The sequence below is a fragment of the Lactuca virosa genome, chromosome 3, assembly GCF_052849685.1.
Source record: "Lactuca virosa cultivar CGN04683 chromosome 3, Lactuca_virosa_CGN04683_v6, whole genome shotgun sequence".
Lineage (NCBI taxonomy): Eukaryota > Viridiplantae > Streptophyta > Magnoliopsida > Asterales > Asteraceae > Lactuca > Lactuca virosa.
This window is the reverse complement of record NC_136428.1, coordinates 363,656,604-363,680,544: the sequence shown is the minus strand read 5'-3', so window position 1 is coordinate 363,680,544 and position 23,941 is coordinate 363,656,604. Positions and strand designations below refer to the sequence as shown.

Sequence of the window (23,941 nt, the reverse complement as noted above, 5' to 3'; positions counted from 1 at the left end):
TTACGCTCATATTCGTTTGAATCACCCACATAAGGTGAGTTCATACCCCTATAATCAATCTTTTAAACTGTTTTAAATGCTTTTAAGGGGGGGATACAAGTTGAACACAATGATAATTGTGTAAATGTTTGTTATAAACATCTTTCAAAAGATTACTTATGTCTTTTATAAGTGATCAAAACATTTCAAAAACTATGTTTAAGTTATGTTACTTTATAGTTTATAAAACTCCGTTTTTAAAGTACAATCATAACTTAGTTGATAAATGAGTCTATTCAATAACAGTTCAAGTAAACATACTAGTAAACTATAATAAGTATAGTTTAGGGGTTCAGTTCATACTAGATACTAGAGTATACTATAAAGAGAAACACGGAGGTAGATACAATGCACGATAACAGAAAGAACATACTAAGATACTATAACAGAAAGAACATACTAAGATACTATAACATAAAGAACATACTAAGATGCTATAGCAGAAGAACAATACAGGATCTAATTATACCAATAATCACTAACTCATTGTTCTAAACAAAAGATGATAGTAAATTGGGTATATATGATCATATAACTTTAATGTGAATTTACACGGCCTAGCAATTTGTTTACGGAAGTCGCGTTTGGTCCCCAGAATCTCTTGCAGGGAGAGCGTATAGTATGGGTACTATCCATCACATTACGACCTTAATAAAACAAACATGTTTTAAGGAAATCAGTACGTCAGGTTGTCAATTCAAAAGACAACTATGTACTTACATTTTTCCCATTACTTTCATATTGTGACAGTTCCACTTGAAAGTTAATGCAAACTTTTTTCGAGTTAAGATAGTTATAAACTAGGGAAAACGTACATCTTTTCAAGCAACAAATAGAACAGTCGGGTCTAGTACATTCAGTAGAAAGGGACCTATAATGCTAACTTTATGATTCCTTAGTCTATACATCAGGGATATATATTAAGCGGATCCGACAGGTAGTAGGATGTGTGCTTTCCGCTTCATTTCCTGTTCCTTGTTTGGTTGTGGGCTTAGAGCATATTCACCCAACCTACTATCTATCCGATTTTAGCTATATATATATTCCGTATACACCAAGTAATCATAAGGAGTACCATGTATGGGTCAGGTCATAGGACACTAATTCAATGCACCGTTTTCTAGTACAAAACATACTTTTCAAATAGAACATTTGGTACTCAAAACTAGAAACATAACATTAAAGTTTTAATCCATTTTATTAAACCAGTCTAACTAAAAGGACCTTAGGTGATTAATTCCATAATACCTTAGTTTATACTTCAGGGTTATATATAATTAATATCCTATAGGTAGTTGGATGTGTGCCTTCCGCCTTACTTCTTGTTCCTTGTTTGGTTGTGGGCTTAGGGCAGATTCACACAACTAACTATTTGTTCGATATTCGATTATATATAGCTAGTATAAACTAAGTAATTATAGAAGGAACTATTGTGGTTACCATTTTTACTAAAAGAAATAAGGGTTTTCTTTAAGAATCTTTTCATAAAATACAAAGGAACTATTATAGTTAACTCCGTGAGTACCAAGTGAATACGCAAGGGTTATATATAACGATGATCTAACAACCAATGGGATGTGTGCTTTCCGCTCCATTTCCTGTTCCTTATTTGGTTGTGGGCTTAGGGCAGATACACACAACTGATTGTTTGTTTACTCTGAGTTTTATATAACTTGTATCCATTTAGTACTCATAGAAAGGATTGTAGAGTCATTTTTACTTATCTTTCATCAAAGCAGGAAATATAGGATTTTCTGGAGGAACAGGCGAACTCTTCTAAACAGAACTTACAACTTACTACAACTTTCTTACAACTTACTTACATCACTAAAATCTTATGAACTCACCAGCTTAAATGCTGATCTACTCTTTCAAAATAACTTGTATTCTCAGGAGACCAGTAGACAGGTATGCGCTCTGGGATTCAGAAGATGGAGCATAATAGCTTCATGTCTTTTTGTTATTTACTTTGTAGTCTATGTTATGTGAACCACATACTTTGTAAACACTTTCTTTCTAATGAAATGGTTGTTTATTACTTTGCTTACTATGATGCATGACTTGTGATACTAAACATGACGTCCTCCGCCCCCGAACGTTTCTGCCGTTCCGGTTTTGGGGTGTGACAGATTGGTATCAGAGCATTGTTTATAGTGAACTAAGTATATCAACCGATAAAAGATATACAAATATAAATACAATGGGGCCGAAGTGCTCTGGATAATAAAATATTTTAAATATATAACAATACCTTATAAAAGTATACATACATGCTTATACATATATACATACTAGAACAAGTATCACAAGAAGAACAGAACATAAGTATTTAAAGGTTGAACACTGCAGTCAAACCTGGATAGTTATGTAATCATATCTAGGATCAATATAGCCCGATCAACTATATTCATTCGAGATGTGACCGACATGTGTTTGGGAGTGATGTGGTGCTGCAATAGTCTTAAAACTTACCTAACTCTATTCAAGGAAATTCTAGATCAGAACATAAGGATAAGATACTATGGGAGTATTTTATGATACTATAACACGACGACAAGTTTAAAACTGTAAGTCCCCAAATCTGCTTGTGTATCAATCAGATCCAATTGATGGTGCGGAATCCCAATCAATTGGATGATGTCAGATCAAATAGAAGAGAAGGAGAAGAAGAAGATGATGAATCTTGTATGTATTGATATGAATGAAGATCCGGATACAAGATTCACACACACTAACACACACTCTTCTTTCTCTCTTGTTTCTCTCTCTACAATATGCTCTCCTTTTTTTTTCTTCACATGCACTCCTCACCCTATATATATATGGACCCAAGGCCAAGCCCAAAATACAAATAATCTAATGCTAGACCGAAAACACATGGGTTTTCGGTCCAAGCTACAATTAATCCTATACTATTTTCGTCCCAAATAATTAAAACAATAAATGCTTAGAAAAGCAAATTATAAACCATATTTTTGACCCAACAATCTCCCCCTTGGTTTATAGCTTTCTTTTCTAATTGACCCAACAAGCTCCCCCTAAAAAGTAGCTGGCACTTCTTGTCAATCTTCATTGGGAGCTTGGCTTCAGCTTTTATCTTCAAATTCTTCACAACGTCAAGATGATCTTGATGAATCTTCAATGAATGACTTCATCTGGAGCAGTTGGGCTTTTCTTCAAGATTTGACATTGAACGCACATTGGGTGAGGAAGCTTCATGTAGTGATTCTTGAAAGATAGCGCTTTCAGCTTGAGAATCTTCAGAGAGAACTAACAGAGAGAAATAATCTTCTGGATCATTTTAGCAGGTACAGAGATACCAGCAGACTGATTGAGGAGGTTTCAATGCAATCTGTCACATAATCTTCAAATATAGCTTCACCATGCTTCTGGGGTTGAAAGATTGAATGTCGAAAGAATAATCTTCATTTCTTGCTCCTTCGAATGAGAATTCTTCGATGCTCACGGATGAAGCCTCGGCTCAGAAATTTTCAATAGAGTCTCCACGAGTCTCATCTACACCAGAATTCACTTTTCAAGACAAACAAAACAAAAAGATAAAAACAAAACTAAAACAAGGTTAGCACACACTATTTTTGAAATTTTTTTTTGATTTCTCTGAACAAGAAATAAAACGGAATATAACACTATTTTTGGATTTTTAATTTTCTGATTTTTGTTTGATTTTTGAATTTTTTTTTTAATTAATACTCCCCCTAAATTTGTGCATAGAGGAAAACTATGAACAAATTTAACAAAAATAAAAATATTTGGGATCAAAGTTGTTAGACAGTCTTAATCCGTTTGTCAGTACCTTCCCCTTCATGAATAGATCTGGTCGATCGCCGGTATTGTGGTCCACTTAAGCACGAAAAATTGTGACAAATTTTGGACATGCTATAAATGACAAGACAATTTGATCCTATGTTCCTAGATAAAACTTCCTAAGGACCATTCATCTGACGACGACCAAGGATATTGTTGTCCACCTAAGTTGAGTAGCGAGATCTACAGACAATCTATAATTGTTCAATTTTAGTTGTACTAGAACATGTTTCCCGCTTCCTGACATACCCCAATAATCAAGAACTTCCGAAATACTCCTTACTTTAGGTGAGCAGACAATGATTAATAGAGAGGATAAATTTAGAATGCATATGCTGTACACTCAGGTCGGATCTTTCAATCACGCAGAGAGTGAAACATATGACTGACTAGAATTTCAGAGGGATTGAGAAGTAGAAGGTTGCATATGCTGTGTACCAGGTCGGATTGTTAATCACGCAAAGGAGATAACATATGGCTAACAGATAGGAAGAATTGCATAGATAGAAGATGCAGAGAAATAGAGTTGCATATGCTGCAGTCCATGTTGGATCTTTCGATCACACAGAGGAGGCAACATATGACTAACAGTAGGAGAGAAAGAAAATAATTTCCTACAGACCTACTTTATCAGAATTCCCCAGTCGCCCCGTCAATATCGGAATTAAGGACAAAATCCGTACATTAAGGAAAAGTTAAACCACAGTTCTAGATACGGGTTCTCTTAATGTGACCGGTAGATTCTCATGTATATCTCCCTGCTCAACCTAACCAAGCGTCATATTGTCAGGCTAAACGGAACTATCTAGGTCAAGATTTATCAAGTCTCTAGATTCCTTAAGTTCATATGTACCTAGTCAAGTCCATTAAACTTTTCGTGCCTACCAGCGCATCGAACACAGAGCCTAGACAATTCAGCTTTGGTACCTTACACAGATTCGGATTGCCTGTTATCACAAGTTGATATCACTTCCCAATAATACCTACTAACGAAAAACTATAAGAAAATAAAAGATTAACTTCAAAATGAATCAGTGTAAAATAAACTCAGGAGTATCGAGAAGAAAACTCAAACCGTAATTCACCGATTGAATTTGCATCCAGAAGGTCTGAGAACAGCATGCATAATCTCATAACAGATCCGAAAATTCTTCATGTCATTAAGCACTAACCCCATGTGTGATCCCTTCCTTTCTTCCTTTCCCACAAAGGACACATACTCTCAAACAAAGTTCTGAATGTTGTACAGTTGAGAGATGCGCCCTATCAAGTGCCTGGAACAGCCACTATCAACAAACCGAAGTCTGATGATATGCCTCCATAGCTGTTCCGACACCGAGCGGGATCAGTTGGTCTTTGGAACCCAATCCATTTTGAAACTGGGTTGACCTTTGTCATCTGTGCACGGAACTCTCTCCCATGACATATCCTGCTTATCACAAACAGAAGATGTAGAAATATTAGAATCATTAGAAGATTTGGAAGAGTGGACCTTCGGAACCCATCTGTAGTTGGGTTTAACGCATTTCTTGTTCGATCCGATGGGTGCCTCGGCACTTGATTTTGAACTTGAAGCCAATCTTTGAGTTGACTTTGATTTTGGATTGGGCTTTTTGGCCGACATTCCCTTCTTGACCTTGGGAGTTGGATTCTTGGTCTTGTGGGATTGATTTTTGGCCTTCGTGGCATTCCAATCGCCATTTTCTGAACGTGGCCTCGAAGGGTTTCCATTATAGAATCTCCCTCTTGGCGCATTCTTCCAGCCTTGTGCGTAGTAGGGAACATATGCGCGATTTGGACAATTTCTGGCAGTGTGTCCAGGTGTTCCACAGTGAAAACATGTCTTTTTCTTCACTGTGAAGTTGTTTCTTCCTGCCCCTGGTGGCGTGTCCATGCCTTGTCTCAGGTTGTTCCCACATGCACACTTGCAACAAGCCGTCAGTTTCGCTTGTTTTGGTGGGCTGTATTTCTCAACAGCAGGTTTGTTAGGAGTAACTGAGTTAGAAGCAACAGATTCAGAGTTCAAGTAGTCATTGGATTGTTCAATAGTTTTCTCCTTGTTCTCATCCTCTACTACTTTACCTGCACCGGAAGTAGAATCATTAGAAATGTTCACCTCAACCTTTTCTGGCACAACCACAACAGGTTTCCCATATTGAAGATGTGCCTCCCTATCAATTTCTTCCTGTGTCACAGGGATGGATATATAGTTATGACTGAAAGGGGGAGGAACACTATCATACCCTAGACCCTTGTTTTCATTATCTTTGAATTTTAATTGGTTTTCAAATAAGGACTCGACTGTCTTACTTGACGCAGTATAATTTTTGAAACTAACATCTGTTTTTCCACACTTAATTTTCAAAGCGTCAAGTTCTTCAGTTACAGCAACAAGTTTTTTCTTAATGTGATCGTAATTTTCACACTTGTTGTTGTAATCTTCTTGTAATTTCCTAAAGTCCTTAGTCTTGGCCTCTAATTGAGCTTTCAGAGGTTTCTGACCTTTCCTAAGAGTATAGCCTTCGTATTTGAGGTCCTCATTTTCTCTTTTTAATAAATCGATTTGATCTCGGAGAAATTTAATAGTAGTATCACAAGATGGAGTACATGAAACTTCATTTACCGGAATTGATGTGGAACTCATTTTTTTTATTATAATTATATATATATATATATATATATATATATATATATATATATATATATATATATTATTTTTTATTTTTTATTTTTTATTTTTAATTGCCCTTTGACTTAAAAACCGAGAAAGTCAACCTTCAAATTCAAATTTAAAAGTCAAACTTGAAAAATCAAACCGAAAGGCTAAATTTGAAAATTTAAAAGTTAAACGAAAAAGTCAAAGTGTAAAGTCAAAGGTCAAACTTGAAAGTCAAAAACCAAATTTTAAAGTCAAAAGTCAAAAATAAAAATAAAAATTGAAAACTAATTTTTTTTTGGTTGAAAATTGAATTTAAAATTAGAAGAAATTGAATTTTGGGTTAAATGTGTCAAATTTTCGAAATTAGGTGCGAGTAGGAGTGTTTTTCAATTACAATCGTAAGGTTTGAACCAACAGGCAGCCTAGCTGAGTTGGAAAGGCGTGTTGATGCTAAAGCGAGGGACCCGGGTTCGATCCCCGGCACTCTAAAAAAAAACGTTTTTTTTTTATATGAAGGCTGCTGCTTCCGAAGTGTATATAGTTTAAGCGAGCGAGATGTTTCACAGGTTCCTTGGTAGATCAACTGGTAAGAGGCGTGTTTGAAGACTCAAGGGACCCGGGTTCGATCCCCGGCTGCCCCAATTTCCTTTCCCTTTTTATGTGAAGCTGATGCGAGGACGAGGGCTGCTTGTGATCGAGACTGAAGCTGCAATGCGAGGATGCTGGACAGTACACGTGACCGAGGCTGACCGAAAACTCGGACCGAAAATCCGACAGAAAACCCTTCAAAGACCGAAAACTCATCGCAGATTACGTGAAAAACAGCGTTTTTCACCACTTTTTGCTCCAAAACTCGATCAAAAACTCGTTTTTATGAAAAACGCGAAGAACAAACCCCCTTTATTTTGCCAAGATCTATCCAAAAAAGCAAAAATCTCTTCAAAATAAGATCAAATAAGCTCCAGATCTTATAGAAAAGCAAAGTAGAAACCATATTTTTGACCCAACAAAAACATACCAAGTTCATTACATGAAAATACTATAGGAGTATTTTAGGTACTATAAATAACTTATGTGATAACTTAAAACACCCTTACGGATAGATCTATAATTTTGGAGTGTATACTTCCAAGGTTTTATATAATTGAGATTTTATAGACTAAGAATTTGTGATCAATGCTTCACTACCTGTTCCTTATTTGGTTGTGGTTTTGGAGTAGGATCACTTATTCGAAGGACTATTTAATCATAAATTATATACAACTTGTATACATTTTGCAATTTTAGGAGGACTCTGTAAGGATCACCCCATAATGTTTCACTTAAATCTCATAGATTCTTTAGACACTTCCATTCTCGCACGACAAACCCAGATAGATGTAACCACTTCCTCATAGTAGTCAACAGAAGAGTCAAGAAGGAACAAGAGCAAGTTCATGAGAAGTTTTCAAAGAAGGATCAACCGAAGTAACCAAAACGTCTTATGCGTCACGCTAATAAATAATAATCTTGGTTAACTTAATGAGTTAGTGGAGACACTGCTCACATTATGTGTTAGGATTATTTTCTTTCATGCAACTGGCAACAGTTATTCAGGTCACAGATATTCATTCGAGGATAGCCATTTCTAATTCATAAAGTTTATTTTGTATAGACTTCCTTTATGAATTGTTTCCAGAACCAGATACACTCAGAACTAGGATAACCTTGTCTTTCAGCTTTTGGCTTATAAACCACTCCTATAGACTTATTCCATGTCATCTTTGTATTCTTTTATAAAAGATGCCTCCTCGCAGATCAAACAGACGCACTACTCCGATAACTCCAAATCAACCGCCACTACCTCCGCCACAATTCGGTCCTGCTACTCTCCAAGTGTCACACCCTCGGCCGCCGGCAGAAACGCCAAGATGCACGACGTAAATCAGTAATCACAGTTATTAAACATACATTGAACAGTACAAATATAATTTTCTATTATAACCGAAATAGAAATTACATTGATAATGGCTATCACTAAATCGTGACACACGCCTAACAATTTGGCGTTTACAAATGTATAATACAATTAATGAAGAATCTTCTGAGCGAATACTTCCGATCTGTTAAATAACCTGAGAATACATGCATTTAAAATACGTCAACAAAATTGTTGGTGAGTTGTACAGGTTTTGAAGCATAGTACTTTTATAACCCAAAAGTGTTTGGTAAAATTTGGCTGGCTGGCCACCTTTTATAAATATTTACTTTTCTATTAAAAAGTATAAAATGATTGAGTTATAAAAATTTGTTATGACTCATTCATAAATACCATTTGTTCAAATCCAAATGTACAAGAGTTGGAAAATACATATAAGTAATTCAGACTTATATCAAAGTGTATTTTTATATAAACATTTTGAATATCAAATTATATAAAAATAGAAAATGGTACCCTTTGTGAGAACATAAAATAACCAATTTTATTCTTGAAACCTTATACAAGAATTTGTATCATTTATATGAAAAACTCATAAGTCTTGAATTTATGAACTTTGTAAAATCGTGTCGTGACAATAATTAAGTATTATCTGACTTAATTTGAAATCCGTCACTTAACTGGTGGGGCAAACTTCTCCCACATAAATATTGTGTTTTCTTATACAAACAAATGGTTTATATAAATAACTTATCTTATACAAGTTAATAAATCTTGTCGAGTCGTGTCATGATATTAATTAAGTGTTATATAACTTAATTTTTGGTATTGACACTTATCGCTTTGAGTCACAAGCTATCCCACTAAATACCGTTTCTTTCAACTAGAATGAGTGAACATAAACCCCGTATAAATCCAATATCGATTCTATACGGTAACGAAACATAACTGGGATTTTATAATGAAATCATAACCAAACTCGTGACACTATACTTTATTAATGCACCGACACCATAATAAGGCGTGCGTGCTAAAGTCATTCACCCCGTTGTAACATGTGGTAATGTTTCGATAATGCTAACGTCAGCGCCAAAATTCATCTCGTCAGATGTAGTTGTAGCTAGCAACTCCAGGCGGGCGGTCGTACTGTATAAGATCAATAATATGACACTTACACCCGACGTTAGTCGTTCCCTCGAGGATTAACGGTTATATATTGGAGAGTTTCTACTAAGTATTAAGATCTTAGCTTTCGCGAAACCCGGAAGAGTTTATAATGGATACTTAAACATATCGGATCTGGTATTCGGAATAGGTATGATAAACCTATATGGAATAGGTATGATGAACCTATATGGAGTAGGCATGATAAACCTGTATGGAATAGGTATGATAAACCTATCTGGAATAGGTATGATAAACATATATAGAGTAGGTATGATAAGCCTGTATGGAATAGGTATGATAAACCTATCTGGAATAGGTATGATAAACCTATCTGGAATAGGTACGATAAACCTATATGCAGTAGGTATGATAAACCTGTATGGAATAGGTATGATAAACCTATCTGGAATAGGTATGATAAACCTATATGGAATAGGTATAATAAACCTATATAATCCATTCTAAATTCATTGGATATTTAACATTATTCACCGTTTAGGACAACGATAATCGAAATTCTTATAACTTCAAGAATTTATCATACTAGATACGGTTCCGATGTTGTGTTAGCATAATAGCTAATTTTTGAATTTATCCAAGTTTGGATCGACCGTAGATCTACATTTCCCATATTTTATATAAATAATGTGAGAATATTTTTAATACATTTAATTTGGAATAAAGATAAAGTCTTTAAATACAATACTCGACAAGTATTTATTTCGTAAATAACGACTCTTAAGTCCTGAAGTCGATCATGTTATTTATTGCGATAAGAATAAATAACTAATATAATGAAGTTATATTTTTATAACTAATATAAAAATATATTAATAACTTCTCAATTCATTTTTACATTATCTTATATATATTAAAAGTTAAATCTTATAATTTTAACTAATAATTATATAATTTCATGAATTTAACCTTCCATCAATTATGGCAATATACTTTCATTTTATACACAGATAATAGTTTTGGTCATTATTATATCGTTCCATGCTTCCATGAGATACTTTATCTTATACATGTAAAGTCATCATTTTTGTGACTCATAATATCCACTTGTGTAATTATAGCAATCTACTTATAATCTTGTGATTTTTCTTAATAATTATATTTATATTTCAAATAAAGTATAAGTATATCAACTTATAACAATCTACTTTAACTAATGGATTTGCTAGTGATTTGTCACATTTTTAGATTGCTATTTCATAAACGTTTGACCAATAACCAAGTAAGATGTAAAAAAACTTGAAAATCATCAAACTTTAATAGACACGCATATATTCTACCCCAAATATTAAAACCGTAAAAGAGGGCCGTAGAAACTCACATTCGATGCGTGATCTCGATCCCGGTTCGTTTTTGGTGAAGCTTTACGCGATAAATCGCAACGTAACCATTCTTGGACTCTTAAACGTTTCCGGGTCTATATGGTTAAGTTTTAAACTAAAAGGGTCTCGTTTTCAATTATTTTTTATTTAAAAGAAAAGGCTATTTTGTAATTTTTTTTACTCAAGGGACTAAATCTGTAATAAATGATATCTAAAGGGACCATTTTTGTAAAGTCTAAGTCACATGAGAGTTGGTTTATAAGGTTTTCAAATCAGGGACTGATTTAAACTTTAAGGCCATAATGGAGGGACTGTTTTTGCCAACTGATACCAAATTTTGGGCAAAAGGAATCGACGCGGTCATACTCTTCATTCGTTCATCCAGTCGAGTCAAGGCAACGGTGAAAAGATCGAGCAAACGAATCAGCGGGGGTGAAGGGTCCGATCTCCGGTGACGATCGAGTAAATCACATGTAGGGGCGCCGGCCGATGGCGATCGTCGGCGTCTTCTTCCTCTTCTGGTTCGATTGGTAGCAAGCATAAAAAGTGGAATGATTGGGGGTTCTCCGATGGTGCTCGACGAATCAAAGGGAGGGGCTGCGAAGATCGATTGAAGGAGATTGCGAGCTTGCTTTCCGGCGAACCCTTCTCGTTCCCAGCAGCTCGTCACCGGCAACAATCCGTCAGAAGAGCGACAACATCATCAGTCGCCGTGAATGGGGGTTCAACAGTTTCGATTTGTGGGAGGAAAGGAAGAGGATGGTGGGTTAGGGTGGTGCTTCATCTACCGGAGGGGAGAAGAGGCTCCGATGGCCATTCAGGTTCCTCCTTCGTGATTTCATCGTCTCCAGTCAAAGATCGAGGAAAGTGAGGCAGCAACAATAACGAATGAAGACCCAGGGGGAAACCGTTAGAGAGGTGGGATGGCGGCGATGTTGCCTTGGCTCGCCAGCAGTCGCCTTCGATGGAGGATGTCCCCGACGGAACTGCTTTGACCTCCGGTAAGTAGTAACAGTCGATAATTGAGGTGTTTGTCTGGTTTGTTTGATAGGTACCAAGGATGAACTTTGATGTTTGGGTTTTGGTGTTTAATCAGGGAATGGAAGCAAGGATTCACTTTGTTGTGAATTTGATGTTTGATAGGAAAAGGAACAAAGAAAAACAAAGGGGGTATGAATTCTGATGGCCGGAAAACTCCAATTCCGGTGGTTCTTCTTCCATCGTGAGAGAGAGATGGAGAGAATGGAGTGAATTGTTGTAGAAGGAAGAGTGTCAGGGAGGGTAAGACAACTTGTTCCAGCTAGTTGTGATCTTATTCCCGATTTTTGTAGGTGAAATTAATGATGGATTGTGTACTAAAATCTTTGGAATGATCTTGCAGAGTACATTTCTTTGCATTATTGGTTTTTATTTTAACATGTGGGTGTTTTTGTGTGTGAGAAAACTTGTCAAATACATGTATCTAAAATACATGTATCTCTTCATGTATTGAATTGTTATTAGGCTTGATATGTATTAATAGTTTCCTTAGTGTCATGTACATATGTGTATTTATGTGTGTATTTGGAATGACACTTAACATACATACATATATATATATATATATATATATATATATATATATATATACATATATATATATATATATATATAGTGTTTTTATAGGCTTTTAATTACTTAACATATGCACATTGGGTTTAACATAATTGTGTACTTGTTATATGTAATATGGATTTTATAAGAACTTTAGCCACCACATATTATATTGTTTGAAAAATACGCTCTTCACACATATATGTATATAAATGTACATGATTTTTGAAATATTGGACTATTTTATCGTGAAGATTCGCAACCACCGAATTCGATTTCCAAACCATTTTCGACATGAATTACGAATAGTAGAAACCATGTTGAAGTCAAAATTTTCAGGTTTCACGCTCAGTTTGGTACGATTCTATGGTTTTCATGCCACTGATTCCCGATTGTAAATTAATGTTTAAAATGAACTCGGGTGAAAAATCATAACTCTTTCGGTTCATAATATATAATTTTTGAGAAATTAATCGTAATGCCATTTAAACTTATTTAATAAACATTAGCGTATCGTATATTTGCTTTAGATTATAGCAACGCTTACGGTAACTGATCGTCAATAGTTGACCAAATTTGTCAATTGTTACATTATCCTCCTGTTGAAAGGAATTTCGTCCCGAAATTTACGTGTAGATAAAACATTATAAAATAATTGGTGGAGTTTTCTTTTTGCTTGATCATACATGATCATTCTATGGTCGATTTAAGTCGCATTGATCTAGGTTAGATAATCGATCCAATAGATGACTTAACCATAAGTGACAACCCAATCAGGGAATAGGGAATACGATCGAATCCAATATTTTTAAAGGTTGTCGCATCTTATATACAATTCTACCGCGTGTACTTTCCAAATTATGAAATATTTGCACGATTTCTCTAGTTCACTTCACTGAGAGAGATAACAAGTTTGTCATTGGATCGACACTCCTTGAGATTTGGCATATGAGAAAGTGTCATGAATGTTGTTTAGTTTTCGAGATAAATTGATATAAATATCAAGGCCAAATTCTATTAAGAATTTCTAAGGTCCTTTGAGATGCATGTTTAACCTGCCTCGTTCCCTGAACCGAACCGTTCTTGTTAAAGGGAAATCTTTTTAAAGCTACACAGTCTCCGACTTGGAAGTCGAGAGGCTTACATCTTTTCATCACATAACTCTCTTATGATTCATGATCAGTCTAAAATCTTCCTCTGGTTCCCACAATCTTTTCTTGATCTTGTAAGTAATTCATGGATCCAAATGTAGCATATCATCTTCATATTTTTTGTTCAGTCTCGTAACTCCAATCATTGTTCAAAATATCGAGGATTGACACTCTCGCCCATATAAGGATTCAAATGGTAATCTCCGCTTTCATGCATGTTCATCACTTCAATTCTTTCAAATCTAAGCACATTAGGTCAGAGCCTTGATGAATGGACACTTTAACATGTAAGCTTTATTCAAAAGTATGCCCACGTGTTCACTGTACTTAGGGGTATAGATTTGGTTCATAAAGTATCGCGTCCTGTCATCTCTGATCTTGACCTGTTTATTCATCCTTCATAGAGCTTCATTCGTGAAGCCTTTCCTTTCTCAGAGTCTCGAGTTAAACTTCTCGAATTTGAGTTGTAGGTTGTGAATGGATATTCATAGTCAATATTCGTACCCAGCGGGGTTTGGTACATTATTTTCGGATCAAGACATTTGCTACTATGTCAATCTTATTATAGAGTTAACGAATCTCACACTTCATGATGACAGAAAATTTCTCACTTATGTCATTCAACCAAAAGCATAGGCAAAAACCCTGCCTCAATTCATCTATGTGCACCTCAATCCTTTATGTTCGTGTCGTCACATACGAACAAGTTTTTTGTTATTTCAGAAAGGTAGGATTGGTGTGTTACACCATAGTTGTTCCAATTTCTGGAATACTATCTCTTGCTTATCTTTCCAGTTAGAGTTTGTTTCCTTTTGGTGTTAACATAGTTGACGGTTGGGCTACTATAGGGAAGTTCCTGATGGATCACTGGTAGTAGCCAACATAAATTCTTTTGTTGTTAAAATTCCAGCGTTCATTTCTTGGGAAGAAGTCTTCACTTATACTTCCACATTTTATCAAATCCTTCAAATTTGATTAAATTCTCCATATTTTATCAAATCCTTCACATTTGATTAAATCCTTCACAAGGTTGCTTAAATCATGGTGAGCCAAGAAGTTCACAACAGTCCATCGTTTGATTTTTTTAGGGTAGGAAGAAAACTTTAGGTTTTTCTCCGACTTGTCATCATAAATGACCACGGTTTTCTCATAGGTAGATTTGGTCGTACAACTTTCTTGTAGTACAGATCTAGACACAATGGGAAGGTAGTCGATTCATACCTATGATAATGTCCAAGCTTCCACTCGGAATTGGTATAAGGTCTATAAGTAAAGATCAATCGTTCATAGTTATTTTATCGTTTAAAAAGGGAGGGCTGTATAACGACTTGACGTGACACAAACAAAACCGTGTCATATAAACAATGATATCAGACTTTAGGTGACATGCGCACGAGATTGACATGACAAACATGATTTGGTAAGTGCTAGGATGAAATTTAATAAAATTTCACGAGTAGATTTTCGACAGTTCACCAGTTGTCTATGCTCTCCAGGTTTTCTCCAAACAACTAGGTTCATGACTCAGAATAGGTTTAAGTTTAGGGTTCACGGATATTTCGATCCACGTCTGTATCACAATTACGTAAGTATAAAAGTGGTTAATGAGAAACACACTAGTCACTACCGATGGTTCCTAGATTTCATTCCTTGTTCCGATCACAATTACTCTATCTCGAGTGGTTACCTCCTGGTTCTTCAGCCTTGGGCAGTTTCACCCTCTTCATAACAAGCTTTACTTTAACTAGTGCTTGTTCTAACTTCTATACCTCACTTCCATATGCATCACCTGTGGTGCTTCTCAAGTCGTGGCATAAGCATAGTCAATGCCCACGATTTACACATAATAGTTCTACTTGGTAAATTTTGTGCCTTTAAAAGTGTAGGTGATAGCTAATCACATTAGTTTTCTACACAAGAGCTGACATGAAATATTGATTCCATATTTTTGCTCTAGGGATTCATTCCTACAATCCATTCAATGCTGTAGAAGGATCTAGGTTGATGTCACTATTACTTCCAGGTTTGTTGCATACAAAATCTACCTTGTCCCGAGTCGTTGTTCATGTTGACTTTGTAAGAGACCAAGATGCTAGATACTAGTTGTTCGATTCATTATCTCAATCGTAATTGCGGCAAGCGATTGTGCTGGTGTTGGACGATCACCGACTGGTCTCTTGTGAGACATATCTTTTTCTCACTACAATTAGTTTAAGGGGAAATGAGTCGCGTGAAAATATCGATGTGTATATAAACGATAGTGCTTAAATTATGTCAAACGTGTAGAATTGTCGTGGGTTTGCTCAAGATTGACTCTACTATGAGTATTATATGCAACACACTTTTACAGTACTAACAAGGGTGAAACTTTACACTTGGAACGAGTGAGAAGAAACCACCAAGTATTGGGACAAATGGTACAAATTCACGAAGAGAATGTTACAGAGAAAGTTGACTACTGCCCAATGTTTTGACTATATCTTGAGTTTTGAAATTTTGATTCATTTGAATCGAGATATTTTGGAAACTAGGTAAGATTCCTAACAATCTTCATTTTTCATGTTTTTATCGAGTCCGATTTATTCTCCTTCAAAAAGGGTCACAAAAGACGAAGGGTAGGCGTAGGTGTCCTTTTGAACTTGGATAGTCCCATCATAAGTCATACGATTCACAACCAGAAACAAACAAAGTGACTGAATACCTAAACCAAATTCGAAATGATTCGCGAAGGTGCATATATTTTGCAAGGTGTTCCTACGAGATCTAACAGATGCATTCATAGGATATCATAGTTGAGTAATTAATATTCCAAGATAAAGTTCGGACATGATTTACGTTTATGATACTTATGTTTTTATTAGCATTTAAGGTAACTATTTTCCAAGTATTGGTAAAGTGTTCACTAAACTCTTTAAGAGTTCTCAAGTGTTTTGGAACTGTGATGTTCTTTAAATATTCTGGATTTCAAGTGTTTTAGTCTACCAACCGAATCCAAGTTTGATTGTACATCGGTCCAACCATAATTAAACATAGGTGATCAGTCTACGTCTAGTTGTGTTTCGGCCCATGTACAACCAACTTAGCTAAGGTGTTTGACCTAAAACCTTGCATTGTATTGGCATTCAATGGTTCGAGTTTATATATGCATAACCCTATATTTGTGGGTTAAGGAATATATTTAACCTAAGAGAGTAAGCCCTAGGCTATAGATGCGCTTTCATAAGAAAGTACTAGTTCACTATAGCCAATATCTCTGATACCAATCTGTCACACCCTCGGCCGCCGGCAGAAACGCCAAGATGCACAACGTAAATCAGTAATCACACTTATTAAACATACATTGAACAGTACAAATATAATTTTCTATTATAACCGAAATAGAAATTACATTGATAATGGCTATCACTAAATCGTGACACACGCCTAACAATCTGGCGTTTACAAATGTATAATACAATTAATGAAGAATCTTCTGAGCGAATACTTCCGATCTGTTAAATATCCTTAGAATACATGCATTTAAAATACGTCAACAAAATTGTTGGTGAGTTCTACAGGTTTTGACGCATAGTACTTTTATAACCCAAAAGTGTTTGGTAAAATTTGGCTGGCTGGCCACCTTTTATAAATATTTACTTTTCTATTAAAAAGTATAAAATGATTGAGTTATAAAAATTTGTTATGACTCATTCATAAATACCATTTGTTCAAATCCAAATGTACAAGAGTTGGAAAATACATATAAGTAATTCAGACTTATATCAAAGTGTATTTTTATATAAATATTTTGAATATCAAATTATATAAAAATAGGAAATGGTACCCTTTGTGAGAACATAAAATAACCAACTTTATTCTTGAAACCTTATACAAGAATTTGTATCATTTATATGAAAAACTCATAAGTCTTGAATTTATGAACTTTGTAAAATCGTGTCGTGACAATAATTAAGTATTATCTGACTTAATTTGAAATCCGACACTTAACTGGTGGGGCAAACTTATCCCGCATAAATATTGTGTTTTCTTATACAAACAAATGGTTTATATAAATAACTTATCTTATATAAGTTAATAAATATTGTCGAGTCATGTAATGATATTAATTAAGTGTTATATATAACTTAATTTTTGGTATTGACACTTATCGCTTTGAGTCACAAGCTATCCCACTAAATACAGTTTCTTTCAACTAGAATGAGTGAACATAAACCCCGTATAAATCCAATATCGATTCTATACGGTAACGAAACAAAACTGGGATTTTATAATGAAATTATAACCGAACTCGTGACACTATACTTTATTAATGCACTGACACCATAATAAGGCGTGCGTGCTAAAGTCATTCACCCCGTTGTAACATGTGGTAATGTTTCGATAATGCTAACGTCAGAGCCAAAATTCATCTCGTCAGATGTAGTTGTGGCTAGCAACTCCAGGCGGGCGGTCGTACCATATAAGACCAATAATATGACACTTACACCCGACGTTAGTCGTTCCCTCGAGGATTAACAGTTATATATTGGAGAGTTTCTACTAAGTATTGAGATCTTATCTTTCGCGAAACCCGGAATAGTTTATAATGGATACTCAAACGTATCGGATCTGGTATTCGAAATAGGTATGATAAACCTATATGGAATAGGTATGATGAACCTATATGGAGTAGGTATGATAAACCAGTATGGAATAGGTATGATACACCTATCCGGAATAGGTATGATAAACCTATATGGAGTAGGTATGATAAACCTGTATGGAATAGGTATGATAAACATATATGGAGTAGGTATGATAAACATGTATGGAATAGGTATGATAAACCTATCTGGAATAGGTATGATAAACCTATATAACCCATTCTAAATTCATTGGATATGTAACATTATTCACCGTTTAGGAAAACGATAATCGAAATTCTTATAACTTTAAGAATTTATCATACTAGATACGGTTCCGATGTTGTGTTAGCATAATAGCTAATTTTTGAATTTATCCAAGTTTGGATCGACCGTAGATCTACATTTCCCATATTTTATATAAATAATGTGAGAATATTTTTAATACATTTAATTTGGAATAAAGATAAAGTCTTTAAATACAATACTCGACAAGTATTTATTTCGTAAATAACGACTCTTAAGTCCTGAAGTTGATCATGTTATTTATTGCGATAAGAATAAATAACTAATATAATGAAGTTATATTTTTATAACTAATTTAAAAATATATTAATAACTTCTCAATTCTTTTTTACATAATCTTATATATACATTAAAAGTGAAATCTTATAATTTTAACTAATAATTATATAGTTTCATGAATTTAACCTTCCATCAATTATGGCAATATACTTTCATTTTATACACAGATAATAGTTTTGGTCATTATTATATCGTTCCATGCTTCCATGAGATACTTTATCTTATACATGTAAAGTCATCATTTTTGTGACTCATAATATCCACTTGTGTAATTATAGCAATCTACTTATAATCTTGTGATTTTTCTTAATAATTATATTTATCTTTCACATAAAGTATAAGTATATCAACTTATAACAATCTACTTTAACTTAATGGATTTGCTAGTGATTTATCACATTTTTAGATTGCTATTTCATAAACGTTTGACCAATAACCAAGTAAGATGTAATTTTGTATATAAAACTTGAAAATCATCCAACTTTAATAGACACGCATATATTCTACTCCAAATATTAAAACCGTAAAAGAGGGCCGTAGAAACTCACATTCGATGCGTGATCTCGATCCCGGTTCGTTTTTGGTGAAGCTTTACGCGAGAAATCGCAACGTAACCATTCTTGGACTCTTAAACGTTTCCGGGTCTATTTGGTTAAGTTTTAAACTAAAAGGGACTCGTTTTCAATTATTTTATATTTAAAATAAAAGGCTATTTTGTAATGTATTTTACTCAAGGGACTAAATCTGTAATAAATGATATCTAAAGGGACCATTTTTGTAAAGTCTAAGTCACATGAGACTTGGTTTATAAGGTTTTCAATTCAGGGACTGATTTAAACTTTAAGGCCATAATGGAGGGACTGTTTTTGCCAGCTGATACCAAATTTTGGGCAAAAGGAATCGACGCGGTCATACTCTTCATCCGTTCATCCAGTCGAGTCAAGGGAACGTTGAAAAGATCGAGAAAACGAATCAGCGGGGGTGAAGGGTACGATCTCCGGTGACGATCGAGTAAATCACATGTAGGGGCGCCGGCCGATGGCGATCGCCGACGTCTTCTTCCTCTTCTGGTTCGATTGGTAGCAAGCATAAAAAGTGGAATGATTGGGGGTTCTCAGATGGTGCTCGACGAATCAAAGGGAGGGGCTGTGAAGATCGATTGAAGGAGATTGCGAGCTTGCTTTCCAGCGAACCCTTCTCGTTCCCAGCAGCTCGTCACCGGCAACAATCCGTCAGAAGAGCGACAACATCATCAGTCGCTGTGAATGGGGGTTCAGCAGTTTCGATTTGTGGGATAAAAGGAAGAGAATGGTGGGTTTGGGTGGTGCTTCATCTACCGGAGGGGAGAAGAGGCTCCGATGGCCATTCAGGTTCCTCCTTCGTGATTTCATCGTCTCCAGTCAAAGATCGAGGAAAGTGACGCAGCAACAATAACGAATGAAGACCTAGGGGGAAACAGTTAGAGAGGTGGGATGGCGACGATGTTGCCTTGGCTCGCCAGCAGTCGCCTTCGATGGAGGATGTCCCCGACGGAACTGCTTTGACCTCCGGTAAGTAGTAACAGTCGATACTTGAGGTGTTTGACTGGTTTGTTTGATAGGTACCAAGGATGAACTTTGATGTTTGGGTTTTGGTGTTTAATTGGGGAATGGAAGCAAGGATTCACTTTGTTGTGAATTTGATGTTTGATAGGAAAAGGAACAAAGAAGAACGAAGGGGGTATGAATTATGATGGCCGGAAAACTCCAATTCCGGTGGTTCTTCTTCCACCGTGAGAGAGAGATGGAGAGAATGGAGTGAATTGTTGTAGAAGGAAGAGTGTCAGGGAGGGTAAGACAACTTGTTCCAGCTAGTTGTGATCTTATTCCCGATTTTTTAAGGTGAAATTGATGATGGATTGTGTACTAAAATCTTTGGATGATCTTGTAGAGTACATTTCTTTGCATTACTGGTTTTTATTTAAACATGTGGGTGTTTTTGTGTGTGAGAAAACTTGTCAAATACATGTATCTAAAATACATGTATCTCTTCATGTATTTGGTTGAATTGTTATTAGGCTTGATATGTATTAATAGTTTCCTTAGTATCATGTACTTATGTGTATTTAGAATGACACTTAACATATATATATATATATATATATATATATATATATATATATAGTGTTTTTATAGGCTTTTAATTACTTAACATATGCACATTGGGTTTAACATAATTGTGTACTTGTTATATGTAATATGGATTTTATAAGAACTTTAGCCACCAAATATTATATTGTTTGAAAAATACGCTTTTCACACATATATGTATATAAATGTACTTGATTTTTGAAATATTGGACTATTTTATCGTTAAGATTCGCAACCACCGAATTCGATTTCCAAACCATTTTCGACATGAATTACGAATAGTAGAAACCGTGTTGAAGTCAAAATTTTCAGGTTTCACGCTCAGTTTGGTACGATTCTATGGTTTTCATGCCACTGATTCCCGATTGTAAATTAATGTTTAAAATGAACTCGGGTGAAAATCATAACTCTTTCGGTTCATAATACATAATTTTTGAGCAATTAATCGTAATACCATTTAAACTTATTTAATAAACATTAGCGTATCGTACATTTGCTTTAGATTATAGCAACGCTTACGGTAACTGATCGTCAATAGTTGCCCAAATTTGTCAATTGTTACACCAAGAAGCGATATCCTCCGCAGTGGCAACTGCTCTAGCTCACTTCGACGAAAGTGGTACCTTCGGATCTGGTAGCGGTACCCACTTAACCAACCTCGGAGTCACTCACGAACACACAAGGGAGTGTTCGTACAAGGACTTCATGAACTGCAAACCTAAATCCTTTAATGGGAATGGTGGAGTCATCGCTCTGAAGCGATGGTTCGCGAAAACAGATTCGGTCTTCGAAATCTGTTCGTGCCCACAAGGGAGTAAAGTTAAGTTTGCTGCCTGCACCTGGTGGAATAGCCATGTTAAGTCACTGACCCTAACAATAGCTAACTCTATAGGTTGGGAAAACCTAAAGGAGTTAATGTTGGAAGAATACTACCCGAGGGGCGAAGTTCAAAAGCTGGAACAAGAACTATGGGAGCACACTATGGTCGGATCGGACATGGTGACCTACACTGACAGGTTTAGCGACCTGGCAGCGCTATGTGCAGGGATGATTAGCACGGAAAGCAAGAAGATAGAAAGATACATCTGGGGTCTAACTGCCCCGATCCAAGGGATGTGCTATCTTCTAACCCAGCCACATTCGATAATGCCAAATACCTAGCTCAACGACTCATTGACCATGGAGTCCGCCATGGCGTGGTAGTCCCCGTTCCCGAGCCATCAAAGGGAGAGGACTACAAACGGAAGTCGGGGAATAAGAGGAAGAAGGAGCAAACAACACAGGAAACCCCATAAGAGCAACAAACGAGTACTATATACGCCGCCACAACACCTGCTACTCCAGCACCTGCCAGTCGATATGATGGAACCCTCCCGAAGTGTGGGAAGTGCAACTATCACCACACCGGAGTATGTCGGGAAATGCAGTGTCTGAACTGCCACAGAAAGGGACACACAGTCCGTTTCTGCAGGGCACCGGCTCAACCGATCTCCCATGTCCCCGGAGCTGAAGAAAACCAAGCCTGCTATGGTTGTGGTGAGACTGGACACTACCAGAGGGACTGCCCGATAACAAAGAACTGAGGAGCGGATGGACGAATTCTGATGATCACCGCAGGAGAATCAACCCCGGAGTCGCCAGCGAGCAGCGGTACGTTTTCGAATTTAAGAATTACTTTAAAAATTAATTTATATTTATGTAATATTAAAACTTGGGGAAAACACTTAAAAGTAATTATAATAACTCACTTATCAGAACAAGTCACAGTATTCAAGAGAACTAAAAGATCCGTTCAGCGAAGCTATGATGGCTGAGTATATACATCAGGGTTGTGCATAACTAAGATTTTGCAGACCTAGAGTGAGTGATTCCGCCCTAATTCATATTCCTTGTTTGGTTGTGGATTTCCGGTAGAGTTACTCAGTCGACCGTCTTATTCATCTTAATTATTCATAACTTGTATATGACAGGCGATCATAGTGGAACCGAGGAGGATCGTAGTATAAAGTAACGACACTAGTTATCAAAGCACTTTCATAGTATGTACTCGCTCATCGCGGTACGATACGTGGAAGTGTTAACATCAAGGAGAAAACAGAAAGCACAAAGAACATTTACAAAGAGTACATTTTCGAACACACTAAGGGTACATCATCGTATAACAGACATTTCTTTCAAATCGGCCAAAACATTTGTTCAGTAAAGAGTCCGCTACTATCATTTGTCATGAATTGGCGTGGTCCTCACCATACTAAGTTCATATGTTTCTATCGCCTCGACCGTTAAATTCACGAAACTTTCGTCATTTGTAACGACAGTCCGACCTAAACCTCAGTTTTGTCCTTCGTATTCTAAACCCCGAAGTACTCATGTGAAGAGTACTTTGTTGTCCAAAACCTTGCCGCCGTATGTTCAACAGACCTTCCCGAAATACCACTCATTCAGCAGAGCAAGCTCAAGCACAGAGACTAAGAACGAATACAGCCCACCTATCACTATTCAGTGTATACGCGAGAGTGGTATATGATTGTGATTACGCAGATTTAGTATGTGTGCTTCCGCCCTATCTCCTGTTCCTTGTTTGGTTGTGGACCTGGGGCAGAGTCGCACATTCGACCGTCTAACTAATCTTAATTATATACGACTTGTATACACGAGGTAATGATAGATGGACCAAGTATGAATCCTATCATGAACAATAGGGCAGTGTTCCCAGGTCTACGAGTGGATATTCTGCCAATCAGAGAAGCGCAACCCCAGTTGTAACGCTAAGAAAGCTAATTTCGGGACGAAATTCTATCTAACAGGGGGATGATGTGACAACCCGAAATTTTTTGCCTCGTAAGTCCAACCATTCAATTCAACCATGTGTCAGACTCGTTTCTGCTATCTTTTAGCCATGTTAAGAGTCTG

At 36.1% G+C, this 23,941-nt stretch overlaps 1 long non-coding RNA gene across 1 annotated transcript; it reads left to right on the top strand.

The window, feature by feature from the left end:
* The first annotated feature begins 19,784 nt into the window (after window positions 1-19,784).
* On the top strand, window positions 19,785-20,935 carry LOC145167611 (uncharacterized). Its single transcript, XR_013741302.1, has 2 exons — window positions 19,785-20,449; window positions 20,592-20,935. It is a non-coding gene; the product is annotated as an uncharacterized LOC145167611 (long non-coding RNA).
* Window positions 20,936-23,941: the final 3,006 nt, after the last annotated feature.